The following is a 23,110-nucleotide window of genomic DNA, read 5'->3' on the forward strand; positions in this document are numbered from 1 at the left end:
TGGTTTAAACATTTTAGGGAATCTTTTTTTTTTGTTTTTAAATGTGGGTGTTCTTTACTTAGCTTAGAAATAAAACAGGAGTGACAATAAATTTCATTCAGAGATGCTAGCCTGGAAATATGATTATGTTGTGGCGAAGGTCCAAAAATAGATCTGAAGGGCTAATTAAGTCTTTATAAATGCAAATATATAGACTTATAATCTCTGTCCGTAAAATGTAATTAGTTACAGCAATAAGAACAGCCATTTACCAAGTAATAAACTGCTATTTATTATTATATTCTTGACTCCCTCCCTCCCTTCTTTCCTTTCTTCCTTTCTCTCCCCTCTCAATCCCCTCCCTCATTTTGTTTCCACAAATACTCAGTTCCCACTATGTACCAAGACCTCAGGATGTACAAAGCTCAGGATCCAGTGACATTGATGATCCACATAAGAATCCTGATTTCACAGGGTTTGCAGTCTAATGGAGAAGCCAGCTATTAACCAAGTATTAACAACAATGTGTTGTATCAGATGGACTGAAATGTCTATCTGTATCCTCTGTAGTGGAAAAAGGGGGAATTCGTGGACTGGAAAAGAGTGATTTGGATATGAAATTTGTTGTTAATCTGAATGAGAGTTGAGGACAAATCTATTTTTTACCATGAGATTACCCAGATATTACTTTGCAAGGAATTGGCTAAAATTTACATTAATAGGAGAAATTCAACTTTCTTCTATAGACTAGATATATTGGTCTTTAGAAGGAAATATAATGTTTCTGGTAGGTTCTCTTCTGTCCTGGGTTTGATTCTACTTTGACATAACTGCCTATGAATGACTCCAGCCTATCTAACTTCTCTTTAATCCATACATAGGTCTCTCTTTACCTCAGGGGAATGGTTCAAGGTGACACATGTTACTGTATATTTGATGTTCATTGGTATTTAAATATTTTTACCAAACAGATTAATTTCTTGTGAGTGTAGTGGTGACTTAGAGTTTTAATCAAAAAACATAATTTTGTGATTTTAAACTGTATGCTTAATCAAAATGCACAAAGAACAATTACAAAATTGAAGATGAACAATCAAAACTCTTAATTTCTTTAAAAAGAAACAGCTAATTGTCCATGATGAAACAACTTTTTGTTTGGTCCAATTTAAGTATACCCAAATATCTTGACATAAAATCTGTGTGCTTCTAGCTTTTGCTCTCATGGACATGCATGAACTGAACTGAATTTTGCGAATTGAAATTTACTGAATATTCAGAAGATATGTAATAGAAAATAAAATTAATTCTTGTATTGAAATATTTTATATACAAAAATGTGAAATGAAAGATATTTTGATCTTAATAAAATAAAATAATTTAAGTTCTCTAATATTTTTGTTACTTTATAAAATAAAATATGTTGAGCATTTCTACTATGATTTAATACATTTGAGTGACTTTTTTTTCTGACGACTTTAATTAAACCATGGATTTTTGTCTCATGAGTATCCATGGAAATGCATTTAGTGAGATATCATTTATATATATGCCAAGGTCAAAAGTGGTGGTGTAGGAATGCTGCCTTAGAATGAAAGTACTTCAAGATAATTTTGCTGACTTGTAGTTTCATAAGTATGTAGTGGTGGATTAGAATTTTAGAAAAAGTAAAACATTAGGAATTTTAGTCATGTTATTTGGTTGAATGACAACTTAAAGGAGTCAAACCAGCCCTCTGGCAGGGTCCATTGGTGGAGAGATCTGATCAAGCTGCACATCTGTGGCTGGCCTACTAATTCTCCATTACCACTAATAAACCACCAGGCAGTTAGTTGGAGGGAGCTCCCTATAGAGAGTTGCAGAAAGGGATTGTGTAACAGACTAGACCAGGGGTACTAGAAGCCATAACTTGTTTGGGTATGGTGTTGGAGTTTATGTTTCCTGTGCCCTTGGTCTGTCTCTCATTAACTGGGAGTTGTAGGCTGCCAGGATCACCTCTTTGTTTCATTCTATACTTTGCTTTTGAGCAACACAGTCACTTGAAAATAAGTGCATGTAATTTTTTTTCCCCTGTCATTTTGTTCTCCTTGGACTCAATTTGCTGCCACATGATAATCTAAAATGACAGCCTTGTATATATCTCTCCATGCTTAAGGGTCTGTCTCTCTGTCTATCTATCATTTTTTTATTTATTAGAGAAGTCATGGGTTTACAAAACAATGATGTATAAAATACAAGATTCCTTTATACCACCCCACCACCAACACCTTTTCTTGGTATGGAACACTTGTTAAAATTTATTGTAGCAAATTTTTATAATTGTACTATTAATTAAAGTCTATGGTTTAACATAGTGTTCGCTATTTATATAGTGTAGTTTCATGTATTTAAGAAAATACTTTGTTCTGTTTCATATATACAATCTAACATTTGCCCCTTTACTTATATTCATATATATATTTCGGTGGTGTTAGTTGTGTTCACAACCACCATCCATTACCAAAACATTTCCATCTTTCCAAATAGGAGCCCAATACATTTTTTTTTTTTTTTTTTTGCGTGGGCAGACACCGGGAATTGAACCCGGGTCTCCAGCATGGCAGATGAGAACTCTGCCACTGAGCCACCATGGCCTGCCCCAAATACATTTTTAAGCCTTAATTTCCCATTCCCTATCCCCACCCTGTCCCCTGGTCACTTATATTCTAGATTTTGACTCTGCGTTTGCTTATTCTAATTGTTTCAAATCAGTGTGATCATATAATATTTGTCATTTTGTATCTGGATTCTTTTTTTTTATTTTTTATTAATTAAAAAAAATTACAAGAAACACAAACATTCCCAACACATACACTCAGCAATTCACAATGTCATCACATAGTTGCATATTCATCATCATGATCATTTCCCAGAACATTAGCATCAATTCAGAAAAAGAAATAAAAAGACAACAGAAAAATATAACAAACAAACAAACAAACAAAAATTTTACAGGCCATACCCCTTACTGATCCCTTTCATTGATCACTAGCATTTCAAACTAAATCTATTTTAACATTTGTTCCCCCATTATTTATTTTTATTCCATATGTTCCTCTCATCTGTTGACAAGGTAGATAAAAGGAGCATCAGACACAAGGTTTTCACAATCACACAGTCACATTGTGAAAGCTATATCATTATACAATCATCATCAAGAAACATTGGCTACTGGAACACAGCTCTACATTATCAGGCAGTTCCCTCCAGCCTCTCCATTACATCTTGGATAACAAGGTGATATCTACTTAATGCATAAGAATAACCTCCAGGATAACCTCTCGACTCTGTTTGGAATCTCTCAGCCATTGACACTTTGTCTCATTTCAATCCTCCCTCTTTTGGTCGAGAATGTGTCTGGATTCTTTAACTCAGCATGATGTCTTCCAGGTTCACCAGTGTTGTCGCATGCATCAGGACTTCATTCCTCTTTACAGATGAATAATATTCCGTTGGATGTATATCCCACCACATTTTAAAAATCCATTCATCAGTTGATAGGCACTTGGGTTGCTTCCATCTTTTGGCAACTGTGAATAATACCATTATGAACAGCAGTGTCAAAGTATCTGTTTCAGTCCCTGCTTTCAATTCTTTGGGGTATATGCCTAGAAGTGGGATTGCTGGGTTATATGGTAATTCTATATTAACTTTCTGAGGAACTGCCAAACTGTCACAGTGGGTACACAATTTTACACTCTCATCAACAATGAATGAATATTCCTGTTTCTCCAACACTTGTTATTTTTCATTTTTTTTTTAATGGAAGCCATTCTAGTGAGTGTGAAGTGATATTTCATTGTAGCTTTGATTTTCATTTCTCTAATGGCTAATGATTGAACATCTCTTCATGTGCTTTTTGGCAGTTTGTATATCTTTAAAGTAATGTCTAACGTCTTTTGACCATTTTTTGATTGAGTTGTCTTGTTGAGTTGTAGGGTTTGTTTATAGATCTGAAATTTAAACCCTTATCAGATATGTGGTTTCCAAATATTTTCTCCCCTTCTGTAGGTTGTCTTTTTACTTAATGAAATCCTTCGCAGAAAAAAATTAAATTTTGGTAAAGTCCCATTTATCTTTTTTTTTCCTGCATTGTTTTTTGAGGTCTAAGAAACCATTGCCTAACACAAGATACTGAAGATGCTTCCCTATATTTTCTCCTAGGAGTTTTATAGTGCTTGTATTTAGTTCTTTAATCCATTTTGAGTTATTTTTTTCTATTTGGTGTGAGATATAGAAAATTCTTTTCATTCTTTTGCATATGGACATCCAGTTTTCTCAGCACCATTTGTTCAAACTTTCTTTCCCAATTGAGTGGGCTTGGCACCCTTGTCAAAAATTAATCAGCCACAGATGTTAGGGTCTGTTTCTGAATTCTCAATTCAATTTTATTGGTCTATATGTCTGTCCAAAAGATTGGTCTATCCTGATCTTTTGAACACTGTACCTTTGTAAGAAGTTTTAAAATCAGGAAATGAATCCTCGAACTTCATTCTTCTTTTTAAAGATGTTTTTGGCTATATGGGGCCCTTTACCCTTCTGTTTTAGTTTGCTAATGTTGCCGGAATCTAATATACCAGAAATGGGTTGGCTTTTATAAAGGGGATTTATTAACTTATAAGTTTACAATTCTAAGGCCGTAAAAATGTCCAAACTAAGGCATCCAGAAAGAGATACCTTGATCCAAAAAAGGCCAGTGGCATCCAGAACACCTCTGTCAGCAAGGAAGTCACATGACTGGTGTCATCTGGGCCTTTGGCTTCTGGTCTCAAAGAGCTTTCCCAGGGGCATTTTCTTTCTGCATCTCTAAAGTCCATCCTTGTCAGCCTGAAAATGGTTTCCTGTTCAAGGACTCCAGTAAGTGATTTTTAGACCCACCTTGAATGGGCAGAGATTCATCTCCATGGAAACCACTTGCTGTAGTTTGCTAGCTGCTGGAATGCAACACACCAGAGATGGATTGGCTTTCAATAAGGGGATTTATTTAGTTAATGTATAGTTCTTCAGAGGAAAGGCAGCTAACTTTAGACTGAGGTCCTTTCTTACTTGGGAAGGTACAAGGTGATCTCTGAAGGTCTTCTCTCCATGCCTCTGGGTTCCAACATCTTTCCCCAGGGTGATTCCTTTCTGCATCTCCAAAGGCCTGGACTGAGCTGTGAGTGCCGAGATGATGTATGCTGAACTGCTTTGGCTGTGCTAAGTTGAGCTCTCTTGTTTAAGAACCAACCAATTAAATCAAACATCGTTCATTACAGTAGGTATGCCTCTTAGCCGACTGCAGATGTAATGAGCAACAGATGAGGTTCAAGTACCATTGGCTCATGTCCACAGCAACAAAACTTGGCATGTTCACCTGGCCAAGTTGACAACTAAATCTAACTACCACACCACCTAATCCAAAGTTTCCACCCAAGTTGGGTGGCTTACATCTCCATAGAAACAACTTAATTGAAAGATCTCACCCACAATGGGTGAATCACATTCATGAAAACAACCTAATCAAAAGATCCCACCCTAAACAATATGTCTGCCCCCACAAGATTGGATAAGGAAACATAACATGACTTTTTCTGGGGTACATAACAGTTTGAAACCAGCATACCTTCCCAAATAAATTTTATGGTTGGCTATTCTATTTCTACAAAGAGGGTTGTTGGAATTTGGATCGAGATTACATTGAATCTATAAGTTGTTTTGGGTAGAATTAACATCCCGACACTAGTTAGTCATCCAGTCCATGAGCATGGGATATTCTTCCATTTGTTTAGGTTTTCTTTGATTTTTTTGGCAATATTTTGTACTTCTCTGCCTATACGTCCTTTATATCCTTGGTTAAATTTATTCCTAGATAATTGGATTCTTCTACTTGCAATTGTAGATGGATTTTTTTTCTTTTTTCTTTTTTTTACATGGGCAGGCGCCAGGAATTGAACCCGGGTCCTCGGGCATGGCAGGCAAGCACTCTTACCTGCTGAGCCACCGTGGCCCGCCCTGTAGATGGATTTTTTTTCTTGTTTTTCTCCTCAGGTTGTTTAATACTATTGTGTAAAACAGTTATGTATGTTGAGCTTGTGCCCCACCACATTGCTAATTTTTTTTTTTTAATTAGCTCTGGTATCCTCGTTCTAGATTTTCAGGACTTTTCTCTGTGTAGGATCATGTCATCTCCATATAGGGAAGATTTTACTTCTTCCTTTCCAATTTGGATGCATTTATTTCTTTTTTTGCCTAATTGCTCTAGCTAGAACTTCCAATACAAGTGTTGAACAACAGTTGCAACAGTGGGCATCCTTGTCTTGTCCCAGATCTTAGAGGGAAAGCTGTCCGTCTTTCACCATTAAGTATCATGTTCGCAGTGCTTCTTCATACATGCCCTTTATCATGTTGAGGAAATTTCTTTCTGTTCCTAGTTTTCTAAATGTTTTATAAATAAGAGGTGTTGAATTTTGTCAAAAGCCTTTCCTGTATCCATTGAGATGATCAAGAGTTTTTTCTCCATTGTTCTCTTAATGTAGTGTTTTACATTAATTGATTTCTTACATTGAACCACCCTTGCATATCTGGGATAAATTCCACTTTATCATAGTGTGTAATTCTTTTAATGTGTTGTTGGGTTCAGTTTGCTAGTATTTTGTTGAGAATTTTTGCGTCTATATTCATAAGAGAAATTGGTCTGTAATTTTCTTTTCTTGTAGTATCTTTATCTGGTTTTGGTATTAGGGTGATATTGGCCTCATAGAATGAGTTGGATAGTGTTCACTTTTCAATTTTTTGAAAGCGTTTGAGCAGGATTGGTATTTATTCTTCTTGGAATGACTGATAGATTTCACCTGTGAAGCCATATGGCTGGGCTTTCTTTGTTGGGAGGTTCTTGATGACTGATTCAATTTCTTTACTTGTGATTGATCTTTTGAGGTCTTCTATTTCTTTTAAAGTTAGTGTAGATTGTTTTTGTGTTTCTAGGAATTTGTCCATTTCATCTAGGATGTCTTATTTTTTGGAATACAGTTGTTTATTGTATCATATGCTGATCCTTTTTATTTCTCTTGGGTCAGTAGTAATGTTCCCTCTTATATTTCTGATTTTAATTATTTGTATCATCTCTCTTTTTTCTTTGTCAGTCTAGAAAAATGTTTGTTAATTTTATAGATCTTTTCAAAGTGCCAACTGTTTGCTTTGTTAATTTTCTAAATAGTTTTTCTAGATCTTCTAGGTGCATGGTTAGATCTTTGAGTTGAGTTTATTTTTTAGTGTAAGCATTTAAGGCTATAAATTTCCCTCTGAGCACTGCCTTCACTGCATCCTGTAGGTTTTGGTATGTTATTTTTGTTTTTATTTGTCTCAAGATATTTACTGATTTCTCTTGTGATTTCTTCTTTGACCCACTGATTGTTTAAGACTGTGTTGTTTACCTTCCATGTATTTGTGGATTTTCTAGTTCCCCATCTCTTACTGATTTACAGCTTCACTCCACTGTGGTCAGAGAAGATTTTTCATGTAATTTCAGTCATTTAAAATTTATTGAGACTTGTTTTGTGACCTAATATGTGGTCTGACCTGGAGAATGATCCATGTGCACCTGAGAAGAATATGTATTCTTTTTAGGGGTGCAGTGTTCAGTATGTGTATCTTAGGTCTAGTTCATTTATCATTTTATACAAGTTCTATTTTTCCTTATTGATTTTCTGTCTAGATACTCATCTCATCTATTGATGAGAGTGATGTATTGCCTCATGTATTTTGGGGAACTGTGATTAGGTGCATAAATATTTATGATTGTTATTTTATCTTGGTGGATTGATCCTCTTATTAATACATACTGTCCTTCTTTGTTTCTTGTAACAGCTTTTAACTTAACGTCTGTTTTGTCTGATATTAGTGTAGCTATCCCACTCTTTTATGAACAGCATATGGTTGGATTGTGCTTTTTTATCCATTCTGCAAATATCTGTCTTTTGATTTGGTAGTTTTAATCCATTCAGATTCAGTGTCATTACTGTAAAGAAAGGACTTATTTCAGCCATTTTGTCTTTTTTTATGTCATATCTTTTTTGTCTTTCTTTTCCTTTTTTGCAGCCTCCTTTTGTGTATAATTGATCTTTTGTGATATAACTTATTGATCCCTTTCTCATTTCCTTTTCTATTTTAAAAATACTTTCCATGCGGTCACACTGAGGTATAACACAATCTAAATCTGTAAACTACCAAATAGAAAAGTTATCAATTTAACTTCAATAGCATACACATTCTCTGCTCCTGTGTTCCTCCATTTCCCTTCTTATATTGTTTTGCATTACCTCTTTATATTTTGCATATTCATTATCAGGAAATATGTTTTTTTTTCATTTAATTTTAACTTTATAGAAATTAAAGGTCAGAATTATATATTGATATAGTACATTTTGGTTTTGGATTTACCCATTTAGTTACCTTTACTGAAGAGCTTCAGTTCTCTATACAGCTTCAAGCTACTCCCTTCTGTCTTTTTCTTTCACCCTGAGGAATTCCTGTTAGCAATTCTTGTAGGACATGTCTTTTGATAGTGAACTATTTCAGTTTTTGCTTATATTTCTCTCCCTCTTTTTTGAACAACTGTTTTTCTGGATAAATAATTTTTGTCTGGCAGTATTTCTCTTTCAGGATCTTAAATACTTCTCCCCTCCATGGTTTCTGATGAGAAATCAGCATTTACTCTTTTCAAGGATCCCTTATATGTGAAAAATTGGTTTTCTTTTGTTTTTAGAATTCTTTCTTTGTATTTGACATTTGACATTTAGATTAGTATGCATCTTGCATTAGATCTGTTAGGATTTATCCTTTTAGGAGAACATTGCCCTTCCTGGATATGTATATTTATATCTTTCATAAGAGTTGGGAACTTTTGGCCATTATATCCTCAAGTATTCTTTCTGCTGGGACTCTCATCATGTGTGTATTGGTATGCTTCATACTGTTGAATAGGTTCCTTAGACATTGCTCAGTTTTATATATTCTTTTCTCTGTTTTTTTTTTTTCTGGTTGTATGATTTTGATTATCCTATTTTCCAGTTCACTGATTCTTTCTTTTGCCTATTCAAATAAGCAGTTGTATGGACTCTACTTTATTTTTGATATCCATTATTCTACTTTTCTTCCTCATAATTTCTCTTATGTCTCTTTTATAAACTTTTTAACTATTCTTTTTGTTACACATTGTCTTCTTAATATCCTTTAACTCTAAATACATATTTAGTTTATTTATATCCATATTTTTCCTCAGCTCCTTGAATTGAATTAGGAAATTTGTTTAAACTCCTTTAGTTACTTGTTCTAAAGTCTGTGTCTACTCTGAAGTTTTAATTTGTTTCTTTGAATGAGTAGTATCTTTCTGCTTCTTAATATTGTTTATGAGTTTTTACTGATGCAGGGCATCTGATTGTTTTGATGCACTAACTCTAGAAGTCAGTTTCTTCCTCTTGCTTAGGGTTTCATTGTGGATTGGCTATGTGTTATAGTTTTTTTATGCTTTGTTCAGCTCATACTATGTTTAACTCTTCAGATTTTCTCAGCTCTTCTGAACCTGGTTTTTTTCCTGGGCCATGCAATCTAACTTTTAAAACTGCCCTTTCGTATACAGTTGCTTCATCTCCAGGAGAAGATTTTCTTTCCTGTTCTTTCTTCAGGAGTTCTGAGCTGTTCTGTTTGTTTTTGTGCAGATATTCCTCCCTAGCACCTATGGTTTTCTCAACTGCTCTCCCTCACTTAGTGTCCTCTTTTTATTACAGTTTTCAGACCAGCGGCCTGTCCTTGGTCTGAAATAATAGAAGTTCACACATCCTTTTTACCATGAGGATTTTCTGCCTCTAGTTATTTCTGTATTAGTATACCACCCCAGGATGCCAGATGGGGTCAGTATTCAAAAAATGTGTATTTTTTTTTTCAGTGCTACAGTAATTAGAGACTGTGTTAGGTGTGTGCATCTCTTGCCACCAGTTTTGCAACAAAGCTCTTGTTTTCTGAGGGCTCTTTTGTACGCACTCACTCACAACCACTTGGGTCCCCTGCCTGAATGTGTGTAGGGTTCTAATTTTCTGCTACAGGTGGTTCTTGGGTCTGCATTGATGGTAGGACATCCAGGCTAGAGTGCTACCACTTTAGGGGACCCAGTGAAGGGGATGGGCCTGGATTGGAAGGTCCGAGTTGCAGATCTCCTACCTTCTTTTATGGCATGCTTTTTTCTACTAATCACTGTTTGTGGAGTTGTTCTCCAGTTTCTTTGGTCCTCTAGAGTTCCAAACAAGTGGGATATGTCCTTTTTCAGTTGTTTCTTAGGGAAGACTTTTTTGGGGGATGTCTTGTCCAGAGTGTTTGTTTTGGTACCTAAGATTCAAGCCTTTGTGTATAAACAATTAATAATTGGGTTGTTTATATGGTAATATATAGTAAATATGTAGTATATCTATTTAGTTATATATTATAAAATATATTTTATATATAATAAATTTATGTCATGGTATGAATAGAAAGATAGTATATATGATTTGTATAGTACTCTATAGTTGTGTATACATTCACATTCATATACATCTATACACATGCACACATACACACACATTTTGTTCCCATGAGTGCAGAATTGTTAGGCTGCTCAGTCATAGCAATTTCCAGTATCCAGTAGCAGCAAAATCCAAAAGAATGAGGTAATATTCTCAGCTGGATTCAGATAGCAATGATTATAAATAATCAAGACAGCATAAAAAATGACTACAGAGGATCACTGCCCCACTCCTCACCCCATGCAGAGGGACTGATGAAGAAATGAACAGCTTCACAGTGTTAGCATTCTAAACTCAAATCTGTGAAGCAGGAGCCATTCTTCAAGTATGGGTCTAGCTCTCCCAGCCATGTGCAACTAGGAGAGTATATGTAGCATGTCTTTTTAGCTAACTTCTGGGTCTGTTTAGAGAATAAATAAGACAATCCAGCCTCAGGCAATTGTCTTGATGCATCTCTGTTCTCCTTGGCTGAGCAAATCCAATAGCCCATGGAACCTTCACCTCATCTGCCTCTTAGCACATATTCTTTCCTTTATTCCTCATGACCATGCTATGGGTTAGGCATTACTACTAGTTTTATATAGTAAACAGAAAAACTGAAGCTCAGAGTGTTGAAGATTCTCATTCCAGATCACACAGCCAGCTTCGTGCTCTCTCTGTGGCCCATGCTGCTTCCCATGGTGCAGTAATGCAGAGCAGGGTGTGGAGTTAGGCTGTCCAGGATGCAAACCTTCAAAGCTCTTGGAAAAGCTGATTGACAGGCTTGAATTTCAGTCTCTTTTCCAGAAATTGGGAATGCTGTTACCTCAGTCATGGAGTTATTGTGAGGATGAAATGAATGGACGTAGGCTCTGCACCCTTATCACTGTCTGAAGTGTAGTTAGGACCCAATAAATCATAGTTTACTGGTATTGCTAGTTTTGTTATTTATAATGCCGTTGGAGGAAAATTCCTCTGAAACTGCCATAAAAGTTCCAAATTTTTGAAGAGATCAACACCTGACCTATTGCTCTTTCTGCAGTTGTCTTTTTTTTTTTTTTTTTGTGCTGACCATTTTTTTTTTTTTTTTAGACATCATACCATTCTACATATGCAATCAGTAATTCTTAACATCATCACATAAATGCATGATCATCGTTTCTTAGTACATTTGCATCGGTTTAGAAGAACTAGCAGTATAACAGAAAAAAATATAGAATGTTAATATAGAGAAAAAAAAATAAAAGTAATAATAATAAGAACAAAACAAACAAAACAAAACAAAACAAGAACCTATCGCTCGGATGCAGCTTCGTTCAGTATTTTAACATGATTACTTTACAATTAGGTATTATTGTGCTGTCCATTTTTGAGTTTTTGTATCTAGTCCTATTGCCCAGTCTGTATTCCATCAGCTCCAATTACCCATTATCTTACCCTGTTTCTAACTCCTGCTGAACTCTGTTACCAATGACATATTCCAAGTTTATTCTCGAGTGTCGATTCACATCATTGGGACCATACAGTATTTGTCTTTTAGTTTTTGGCTAGACTCACTCAGCATAATGTTCTCTAGGTCCATCCATGTTATTAAATGCTTCATAAGTTTATCCTGCCTTAAAGCTGCATAATATTCCATCGTATGTATATACCACAGTTTGTTTAGCCACTCTTCTGTTGATGGACATTTTGGCTGTTTCCATCTCTTTGCAATTGTAAATAACGCTGCTATAAACATTGGTGTGCAAATGTCTGTTTGAGTTTTTGCCCTTAATTCCTTTGAGTAGATTCCCAGCAATGGTATTGCTGGGTCGTATGTTAATTCTATATTCAGCTTTTTGAGGAACCGCCAAACTGCTTTCCGCAGTGGTTGCACCATTTGGCATTCCCACCAACAGTGGATAAGTGTGCCTCTTTCACCGCATCCTCTCCAGCACTTGTCATTTTCTGTTTTGTTGATAATGGCCATTCTGGTGGGTGTGAGATGATATCTCATTGTGGTTTTGATTTGCATTTCTCTAATGGCCAGGGACATTGAGCATCTCCTCATGTGTCTTTTGGCCATTTGTATTTCCTCCTCTGAGAGGTGTCTATTCAAGTCTTTTTCCCATTTTGTAATTGGGTTGGCTATCTTTTTGTTGTTGAGTTGAACAATCTCATTATAAATTCTGGATATTAGACCTTTATCTGATATGTCGTTTCCAAATATTGATTCCCATTGTGTAGGCTGTCTTTCTGCTTTCTTGATGAAGTTCTTTGATGCACAAAAGTGTTTAATTTTGAGGAGTTCCCATTTATTTATTTCCTTCTTCAGTGCTCTTGCTTTAGGTGTAAGGTCCATAAAACCGCCTCCAATTGTAAGATTCATAAGATATCTCCCTACATTTTCCTCTAACTGTTCTATGGTCTTAGACCTAATGTTTAAATCTTTGATCCATTTTGAGTTAACTTTTGTGTAGGGTGTGAGAGATGGGTCTTCTTTCATTCTTTTGCATATGGATATCCAGTTCTCTAGGCACCATTTATTGAAGAGACTGTTCTATCCCAGGTGAGTTGGCTTGACTGCCTTATCAAAGATCAAATGTCCATAGATGAGAGGGTCTATATCTGAGCACTCTATTCGATTCCATTGGTCGATATATCTATCTTTATGCCAATACCATGCTGTTTTGACCACTGTGGCTTCATAATATGCCTTAAAGTCAGGCAGTGCAAGACCTCCAGCTTCGTTTTTTTTCCTCAAGATGTTTTTAGCAATTCGGGGCACCCTGCCCTTCCAGATAAATTTGCTTATTGGTTTTTCTATTTCTGAAAAATAAGTTGTTGGGATTTTGATTGGTATTGCATTGAATCTGTAAATCAATTTAGGTAGGATTGACATCTTAACTATATTTAGTCTTCCAATCCATGAACACGGTATGCCCTTCCATCTGTTTAGGTCTTCTGTGATTTATTTTAGCAGTTTTTTGTAGTTTTCTTTATATAGGTTTTTTGTCTCTTTAGTTAAATTTATTCCTAGGTATTTTATTCTTTTAGTTGCAATTGTAAATGGGATTCGTTTCTTGATTTCCCCCTCCGCTTGTTCATTGCTAGTGTATAGAAATGCTACAGATTTTTGAATGTTGATCTTGTAACCTGCTACTTTGCTGTACTCATTTATTAGCTCTAGTAGTTTTGTTGTGGATTTTTCCGGGTTTTCGACGTATATTATCATATCATCTGCAAACAGTGATAGTTTTACTTCTTCCTTTCCAATTTTGATGCCTTGTATTTCTTTTTCTTGTCTAATTGCTCTGGCTAGAACCTCCAACACAATGTTGAATAATAGTGGTGATAGTGGACATCCTTGTCTTGTTCCTGATCTTAGGGGGAACGTTTTCAATTTTTCCCCATTGAGGATGATATTAGCTGTGGGTTTTTCATATATTCCCTCTATCATTTTAAGGAAGTTCCCTTGTATTCCTATCCTTTGAAGTGTTTTCAACAGGAAAGGATGTTGAATCTTGTCAAATGCCTTCTCTGCATCAATTGAGATGATCATGTGATTTTTCTGCTTTGATTTGTTGATATGGTGTATTACATTAATTGATTTTCTTATGTTGAACCATCCTTGCATACTTGGGATGAATCCTACTTGGTTATGATGAATAATTCTTTTAATGTGTTGTTGGATACGATTTGCTAGAATTTTATTGAGAATTTTTGCATCTGTATTCATTAGAGAGATCGGCCTGTAGTTTTCTTTTCTTGTAATATCTTTGCCTGGTTTTGGTATGAGGGTAATGTTGGCGTCATAGAATGAATTAGGTAGTTTTCCCTCCACTTTGATTTTTTTGAAGAGTTTGAGGAGAGTTGGTACTAATTCTTTCTGGAATGTTTGATAGAATTCACATGTGAAGCCGTCTGGTCCTGGACTTTTCTTTTTAGGAAGCTTTTGAATGACTGCTTCGATTTCTTTACTTGTGATTGGTTTGTTGAGGTCATCTATGTCTTCTTGAGTCAAAGTTGGTTGTTCATGTCTTTCCAGGAACCTGTCCATTTCCTCTATTGTTGTATTTATTAGCGTAAAGTTGTTCATAGTATCCTGTTATTACCTCCTTTATTTCTGTGAGGTCAGTAGTTATGTCTCCTCTTCCATTTCTGATCTTATTTATTTGCATCCTCTCTCTTCTTCTTTTTGTCAATCTTGCTAAGGGCCCATCAATCTTATTGATTTTCTCATAGAACCAACTTCTGGCCTTATTGATTTTCTCTATTGTTTTCATGTTTTCAATTTCATTTATTTGTGCTCTAATCTTTGTTATTTCTTTCCTTTTGCTTGCTTTGGGGTTAGCTTGCTGTTCTTTCTCCAGTTCTTCCAAATGGATAGTTAATTCCTGAATTTTTGCCTTTTCTTCTTTTCTGATATAGGCATTTAGAGCAATAAATTTCCCTCTTAGCACTGCCTTTGCTGCGTCCCATAAGTTTTGATATGTTGTGTTTTCATTTTCATTCGCCTCGAGGTATTTGCTAATTTCTCTAGCAATTTCTTCTTTGACCCAGTCGTTGTTTAGGAGTGTGTTGTTGAGCCTCCACGTATTTGTGAATTTTCTGGCACGTTGCCTATTATTGATTTCCAACATCATTCCTTTATGGTCCGAGAAAGTGTTGTGTAAGATTTCAATCTTTTTAAATTTGTTAAGACTTGCTTTGTGACCCAGCATATGGTCTATCTTTGAGAATGATCCATGAGCACTTGAGAAAAAGGTGTATCCTGCTGTTGTGGGATGTAATGTCCTATAAATGTCTATTAAGTCTAGTTCATTTATAGTAATATTCAGATTCTCTATTTCTTTGTTGATCCTCTGTCTAGATGTTCTGTCCATTGATGAGAGTGGTGAGTTGAAGTCTCCAACTATTATGGTATATGAGTCTATTTCCCTTTTCAGTATTTGCAGTATATTCCTCACGTTTTTTGGGGCATTTTGATTCGGTGCGTAAATATTTATGATTGTTATGTCTTCTTGTTTAATTGTTCCTTTTATTAGTATATAGTGTCCTTCTTTGTCTCTTTTAACTGTTTTACATTTGAAGTCTAATTTGTTGGATATTAGTATAGCCACTCCTGCTCTTTTCTGGTTGTTATTTGCATGAAATATCTTTTCCCAACCTTTCACTTTCAACCTATGTTTATCTTTGGGTCTAAGATGTATTTCCTGTAGACAGCATATAGAAGGATCCTGTTTTTTAATCCATTCTGCCAATCTATGTCTTTTGATTGGGGAATTCAGTCCATTGACATTTAGTGTTATTACTGTTTGGATAATATTTTCCTCTAACATTTTGCCTTTTGTATTATATATATCATATCTGATTTTCCTTCTTTCTACACTCTTTTCCATATCTCTCTCTTCTGTCTTTTCGGTTCTGACTCTAGTGCTCCCTTTAGTATTTCTTGCAGAGCTGGTCTCTTGGTCACAAATTCTTTCAGTGACTTTTTGTCTGAGAATGTTTTAATTTCTCCCTCATTTTTGAAGGATAATTTTGCTGGATATAGGAGTCTTGGTTGGCAGTTTTTCTCTTTTAGTATTTTAAATATATCATCCCACTGTCTTCTAGCTTCCATGGTTTCTGCTGAGAAATCTACACATAGTCTTATTGGGTTTCCCTTGTATGTAATGGATTGTTTTTCTCTTGCTGCTTTCAAGATCTTCTCTTTCTCTTTGACTTCTGACATTCTAACTAGTAAGTGTCTTGGAGAACGCCTATTTGGGTCTAATCTCTTTGGGGTGCGCTGCACTTCTTGGATCTGTAATTTTAGGTCTTTCATAAGAGTTGGGAAATTTTCAGTGATAATTTCTTCCATTAGTTTTTCTCCTCCTTTTCCCTTCTCTTCTCCTTCTGGGACACCCACAACACATATATTTGTGCGGTTCATATTGTCCTTGAGTTCCCTGATACCCTGTTCAAATTTTTCCATTCTTTTCCCTATAGTTTCTGTTTCTTTATGGAATTCAGATGTTCCATCCTCCAAATCACTAATTCTATCTTCTGTCTCTTTAAATCTATCATTGTAGCTATCCATTATTTTTTCTATGTTTGCTACTTTATCCTTCACTTCTATAAGTTCTGCGATTTGTTTTTTCAGTTTTTCTATTTCTTCTTTATGTTCAGCCCATGTCCTCTTCATGTCCTCCCTCAATTTATCGATTTCATTTTTGAAGAGGTTTTCCATTTCTGTTCGTATATTCAGCATTAGTTGTCTCAGCTCTTGTGTCTCATTTGAGCTATTGGTTTGTTCCTTTGACTGAGCCATATTCTCAATCTTTTGAGCGTGGACAGTTATCTTCTGCTGCTGGCGTCTGGGCATTTATTCAGATTTCTCTTGGTGTTGGACCCGGCAAGGTTGTAAGATTTTTCTGTGAAATCTCTGGGATCTGTTTTTCTTATCTTGCCCAGTACGTGGCGCACGTGGCACACGTTTTCTCAAGTGTTTGGAATGGGTCTCCCCCAGTCACCGATCTCCGTGGCCTGGGGATTTCGGATCCAATTCTCTCCGTTGGTTCAGGGGCCGCGCGTGGTGGGGGCGTCAGCTGCCGCGGCTTGAGGGGACCCTGTGGCTGGTTGCGGGCCGCAGCGGGCCTGGGGGATTCCCCACCGGACCAGGAAGCCTCCCGTGGGGGGGGGCTACCGCGGCTTGGATAGCCCTCCTATCCGAGACTCGTATCCGCGGACTCGAAGCAGAGACTCGAAGCCGCCTGCAAAAGAGGGGTGCCGCCTGCCTCGGCTTGGGAAACTTGCTTCTCCGATACTCTCAGCCGGCCCGGAAAGGAGGGAGGGAGTAGCTCGGACCACCGCAGCTGCTGCTGATCGGGAAATCACGCGCCGCTCGGGGGTCTCACCGCAGCCGAGTCTCGCAGTCAGTCTAGTCAGTCCAGACTTTGGATAGCCCTCTGATCTGAGATTCGTAGCCACAGACTCAAAGCCGAGACTCGAAGCCGCCCACAAAAGAAGGGCGCCGCCTGCCTCGGCTTGGGAAACTTGCTTCTCCGATACTCTCAGCCGGCCCGGGAAGGAGGGAGGGATTAGCTCGGACCGCCGCAGCTGCGGCTGCTCGGCAAATCACGCGCTGCTCGGGGGTCTCGCCGCAGCCAAGAGTCGCAGTCAGACTTGCCAGCCCAGACTTTGGATAGCCCTCTGATCCGAGACTTGTAGCTGCGGACTCGAAGCTGAGACTCGAAGCCGCCCGCAAAAGTGTGGCGCCGGCCGCCTTGGCTGGGAAGCTTGTCTCTCCGAGTCTCTCAGCCAGCCCGGGAAGGAGGGAGGGATTAGCTCGGACCGCCGCAGCTGCGGCCGCTCGGGGGTCTCGCCGCAGCCAAGTCTCGCAGTCAGACTTGCCCGCCCAGACTTTGGATAGCCCTCTGATCCGAGACTCGTAGTCGCGGACTCGAAGCCAAGACTCGAAGCCGCCCGCAAAAGTGTGGCGCCAGCCGCCTTGGCTGGGAAGCTTGTCTCTCCGCGTCCCTCAGCCAGCCCAGGAAGGAGGGAGGGATTAGCTCGGACCGCCGCAGCTGCGGCTGCTCGGGAAATCACCTGCCGCTCGGGGATCTCACTCACCGCAGCCGAGTTTCGCAGTCAGACTAACCAGCCCAGACTGGGTTACGCTGTGTGTCCATTCCCTGCTGTAGCCCCGGGAGCTGTTCTGTACTGTTTCTGTTCACCTATTAGTTGATTTGGAGTCGGAGGAACTAAGACGCATGTACCTTACTAAGACGCCATCTTGGATCCCTCCTCTGCAGTTGTCTTTTACTGCTGACTTTCCATATGAGCTATCTGGGTTCTGGGGGGAGCATGTCTTTGAAAGTTCTTATTCAGATTGAATTCAGGTCCCACTCTTTTGGTACAACATGGATTTCCTTAGCTAGTTCAGCACTAACCTTTTAATATCTTAGCTAAAGGGAATGGAGAGAAATAAAATTTGAATCAGACAAACCCTTGGGAAATTGAGAAGGGTAACATTCTAGTTTGTCAACTGCCAGAATGCAATATACCAGAAATGGAGTGGCTTTTAAAAAGGGGAATTTAATAAGTTGCATGTTTACAGTTCTAAGGCCATGAAAATGCCCAGTTAAAGCACGTCTATAAAAATATTTAAATTAAGGCTCCAGCAAGAGATTACCTTCACTCGAGAAAGCCAGTGAAATTCTGGGTTTCTCTCTCAACTGGAAAGGCACATGGTGAACATGGTGACATCTGCTAGCTTTCTCTCTAGGCTTCTTGTTTCATGAAGCTCCCCCAGGGACTTATTCCTTCTTCATCTCCAAAGGTCTTTGGCTATGTGGGCTCTGTGGTTTTGAGGCTGTACTGCTCTTTCCCCCCAAAATGTTTCCTCTTTTAAAGGATTCCAGTAGACTAATCAAGACCTACCTGGAATGGGTGGAGTTACATCTCCCTCTAATCAAAGGTTAATACCCACAATTGAGTGAGCCACAATTGTGGGTATTATCCATAGAGATAATCTGATCAAATTTTCATGCTACAGAGTTGAATAGTAATTAAAAGAAACACCTGTCTCGATGAGATGGATCAGGATTAAAACATGGTTTTTCTAGGGTACATAATCCTTTCAAACCAGCACAGGTAATATTGTAGGAGACAAATTAGTGAAATCACGAGTACTCTGAGAAATTATATTTGGAGCTCTGACATTATCCAGTGTTATTGTCAAAGTCTTCTGAAATGGGAATACCCCACTGACGAAGTATCTCCCTGTACTCCCATTGGGGCATTGTGCTAAACATCATGGATTTGGGCATCTGTCCAAGTCCTCTTTTCTGATAACTTTGTCCCACCCTGATGTAAGAACTAAAATGCCACTGAGGCTGTGTGGGACATGCAAAGGAGGAGTCACACTGAATTGAAGCTGAGCCCCTAGGCACAGTGGTCAAAAGATGTTCTCATGTTGCTTAGTGAGGAGGAGCTGGAGACTGACATCAGAAAGCACAGCAGGCCCTTTCTAATCCACTGCATATCAGTTTATATCAGAGGGAACATAGTTGTTCTCATGTGAGTAAGGTCATCATCCTCACCAAATGTCATAAAAGAAAATAAAACCAAAAAAAAAAATTAAAACCATAAAAAAAAAATCCTTATCTGATTGGGAACTTTTCCAAATGATTCAAGTTAAATGCTAATGCCCATCATAGGAAAATCAGGTAATCTGCCACCTCATCTGCTCACAGAAAAGAATTTAATGTAGCTTTCTTCTGTCTACATATGTGAGCTATTACTCTTTTAAGGCAGAAACTGAGTTCTGGACTGGTCTCAGAGCCCTAAAGTGATTGGACTTTCCCAACATTTCTGAAAACTGCTGAGAGTTTATTTGGGGTCCTGTATATTTAAGTGGGCCTCATAGTAGCTCTGAATTTCTGAGTAGCTCCAAATTTCTGAGAGTCTTCTGTAGCTTGCCTTAACCCTTTCCCCTGTAATTCCTTCAAGCATATTTCCTTGTGGTTTGAGTCCAGAAGTTCCCTGATAAGGGTCCACAAGAGTACTTCATTTTCCTCTCATAGGTACTGAAGCGATGGGCAGTTGAAAGAGACTGTCTTCCCCTTTTTAGTAACCTTGGATCCAATACAGTGACTCAACATTTAATTTTATAGCAGTTTATAATGCCCTCTTTACTTGAAATGAAATACCTACTCACACAGTTAAAGACAGTAATATAACATCTTAGCTATAAAATAAAGGAAAAATTAAAAGAAGGTAATTTCTAATAAAATGATATGTACATTTCAACATGTAAATTTTCAAACACAAGCACATTAGAAGACCTAATGAAGTTGTCAGATACTTGTACTTTTATATGGAACTTCCATGAAAAAAGATTAAAAACTATCACTGATTCAAAAATACCATCAGTGGTGCCTTAAGATGTCATCTTACTATCCAAAATAGTGAACAACTCTTAGAAGTTCCAAACAATATTTTTGAATTCTTTCTTAACATGGTGATTTTGCCAGGTTGAAACTATTATGTACCCCAGAAAAGCCATGTCCTTTAATCCTCATTCAATATTGCTGGGTGGAACCTTTTTATTTTATTTTATTTTTATACCATACGGTAGGGTCACATTTCATTATTTCTCCATGTGAGTGTCCTGCTATTGTAGCACGATTTGTTGAATTTCTTGTTTGTTTTTAGGGAAGTGCATGGACCAGGAATCGAACCTGGGTCTCCAGCATGGCAGGTGAAAATTCTACCACTGCATTACCCTTGCACTCCATGGGTGGAATCTTTTTGATGCTTTCCATGGAGATATGTCTCCACCCATTCAAGATGGGATTGCTTCCTGGAGCCCTTTAAGAGGGAGCCATTTTGGATAAAGCTTTAGAGCCACAAGAGCCACCAGAACTGAAAGTACCGATAGAATGGACAGAGCCCTGGGTAAACTGTTAAAGAGAAAGCTAGCAGATCTTGCCATGTGCGTTTCCAGCTGAGAGAAGCCCTGAACGTCATTGGCCTTCTTGAGCCAAGGTATTTTTCCCTGGGTGCCTTATATTGGACATTTTCATAGCCTTGCTTTAATTTGGACATTTTCACAGCTTTAGAAGTATAAATTTGCAACTTAATAAATTCCCCTTTCTAAAAACTGTTCCATTTCTGGTAGTAGAATGCAAACTAGAACTGTGTTTGTGTTTCTGGAAAATTAAAATCTTGCAAATGGTACTTTGTGTTTATATGTAACGCAGAGTTAGGTTCCAGACTCTGATAATTATAAACAGGCTTTCCACTTCATTCCTGCTTAAGTGGAATGCAGGACATTTGTTTGTTGGGTGGGACTGTCCCAGGCATTGTAGGATATTCCTGCCCCTTCCCTTCATTGCTGTCACAACCAAAAGTGTTGACTGGACGAATTATGCTCTTGATGAATTTTGCAAGTTAGTATTTAAATGTGCACAACTAAAGTTAGGACCCATGACATTGTTCATAATGTAGCAGTATGCATGTACCTCCAGGTGATAGAGAATTGCATTCTTATTTTAACAGCCTTCCTGGGCTAGCTACTGGCCCATAAAGAATTTGGAATCCAATCCTCAGAGCATTTCTCTGAATTATAGCCCAGCATAAAATACATTTTTGCCTCCCACCTGCAGCCAATATCCACCAGTTCTCCATCCTCTGACTTGTTGCTGTTTCATGTGGACCACACATAGACTGAAGCACACCAAGCCTTAAGGACTGTACATGTTTGATATTTGCTCTGTCTATTCCTGAAGATGCTGTTTGACTAATAATAAGCTCCTTTTCTCTGGTCAGGAATCTTTCTCTTGAAAAAGCTTATTAGATATCAATAAATTGAATCTTATAGCATGAGCAGACAAATGGAATTTAAAGTAGGTCAGGTCTAGTACATTACAACTGTTGATTCCAGCAGTGGAGGAATTTCAGGTACTTTAATTTAGAAGGAACTAGACAGCTGTTACCAGTATTTCATGTTGCTTTGCTCTTCCAGATCCTCTTTTGGAAATGGCTTTAATGTACCTGAGCCTCTGGTTAACAGAATTCTTTCCTTAGTCTAGCACCAGGCCTTTATGATCTGTCCCCTCTTCATTAGTCCCCTGTCCTGCCACCCTTTCCCCTCATACTTAATGCCCTGACAACACCCAACAGCTGGGCAAATGGTAGGCACTCAACACAATTTTGTGATTATTGTTTTCCTAGCATCTATTGAAAATCTCTCTTGTTAAGGATGTATTAGTTTCCTGGGGCTGCTGTAACAAATTACCACAAACTCGGTGGTTTAACAGAAATGTATTCGCTCACCGTTCTAGAGACTAAGAGTCTGAAATCAAAGAGTCCACAGGATCCTGGTCTCTCTGATGGCTCTGGGGAAGAATGCTTAGCCTTTTCCTAGCTTCTTGTGGTGGCTTGCAGTCCTTGGTGTTCAAGATTTGTATTTGCATAGCTTCCATCTTGGCCTCTGTCTTCACATGATCTTCTCTCTATGTGTCTCCATCTCTATGTCTCTTCTCTTCCTATCATGATACCAGCTATATTGGATTAAGGGCCCATACTACTCCAGTATGATCTCCTTTTAACTAATTACATCTGCAACATCCCTGTTTCCAAATATGGTCATTTCTGTTAAACCACCGAGTTTGTGGTAATTTGTTACAGCAGCCCCAGGAAACTAATACATCCTTAAGAGAGATTTTCAATAGATGCTAGGAAAACAATAATCACAAAATTGTGTTGAGTGCCTACCATTTGCCCAGCTGTTGGGTGTTGTCAGGGCATTAAGTATGAGGGGAAATGGTGGCAGGACAGGGTTCTGAGGTTCTGGACTTTGACATCTCTTTTTGGGAGACACAGTTCAACTAATAACAATGGACTTAGTGTTAATAACCTCAGTAGTAAGAATGAAAGTACTAAAATAGGAAATATCATGTGAGAAGCACTGTTCTAGGTGTTTTAGCTCATGTAATCCTCACAATAATCTTATGAGGATGACACTATTATTATAAGCATTTTACAGAGGAGTAAGTTGAGGCAAAGAGGGCTTATATGAGGTCATCAAGTTTGTAATTCATATTGTCTGA

General features: G+C 37.9%; 1 protein-coding gene across 4 annotated transcripts in view; it reads left to right on the forward strand.

Annotated features, from left to right (window-relative positions):
• LOC143654020 (uncharacterized) overlaps positions 1-23,110 on the forward strand; it is a 549,535-nt gene that overhangs the window by 14,688 nt on the left and 511,737 nt on the right. The window contains exon 1 of one of the 4 annotated variants that reach the window (XR_013161635.1): positions 20,724-21,044. The exons of the other annotated variants lie outside the window; for them this stretch is intronic. The gene's annotated coding sequence lies outside the window, so the exon portion shown is untranslated. Of the gene's footprint in view, positions 1-20,723; positions 21,045-23,110 lie in introns of those variants that run through there. 4 annotated transcript variants of the gene reach the window in all.

Source organism: Tamandua tetradactyla, chromosome 13 (genome assembly GCF_023851605.1).
Source record: "Tamandua tetradactyla isolate mTamTet1 chromosome 13, mTamTet1.pri, whole genome shotgun sequence".
NCBI classification, from domain to species: Eukaryota; Metazoa; Chordata; class Mammalia; order Pilosa; family Myrmecophagidae; genus Tamandua; species Tamandua tetradactyla.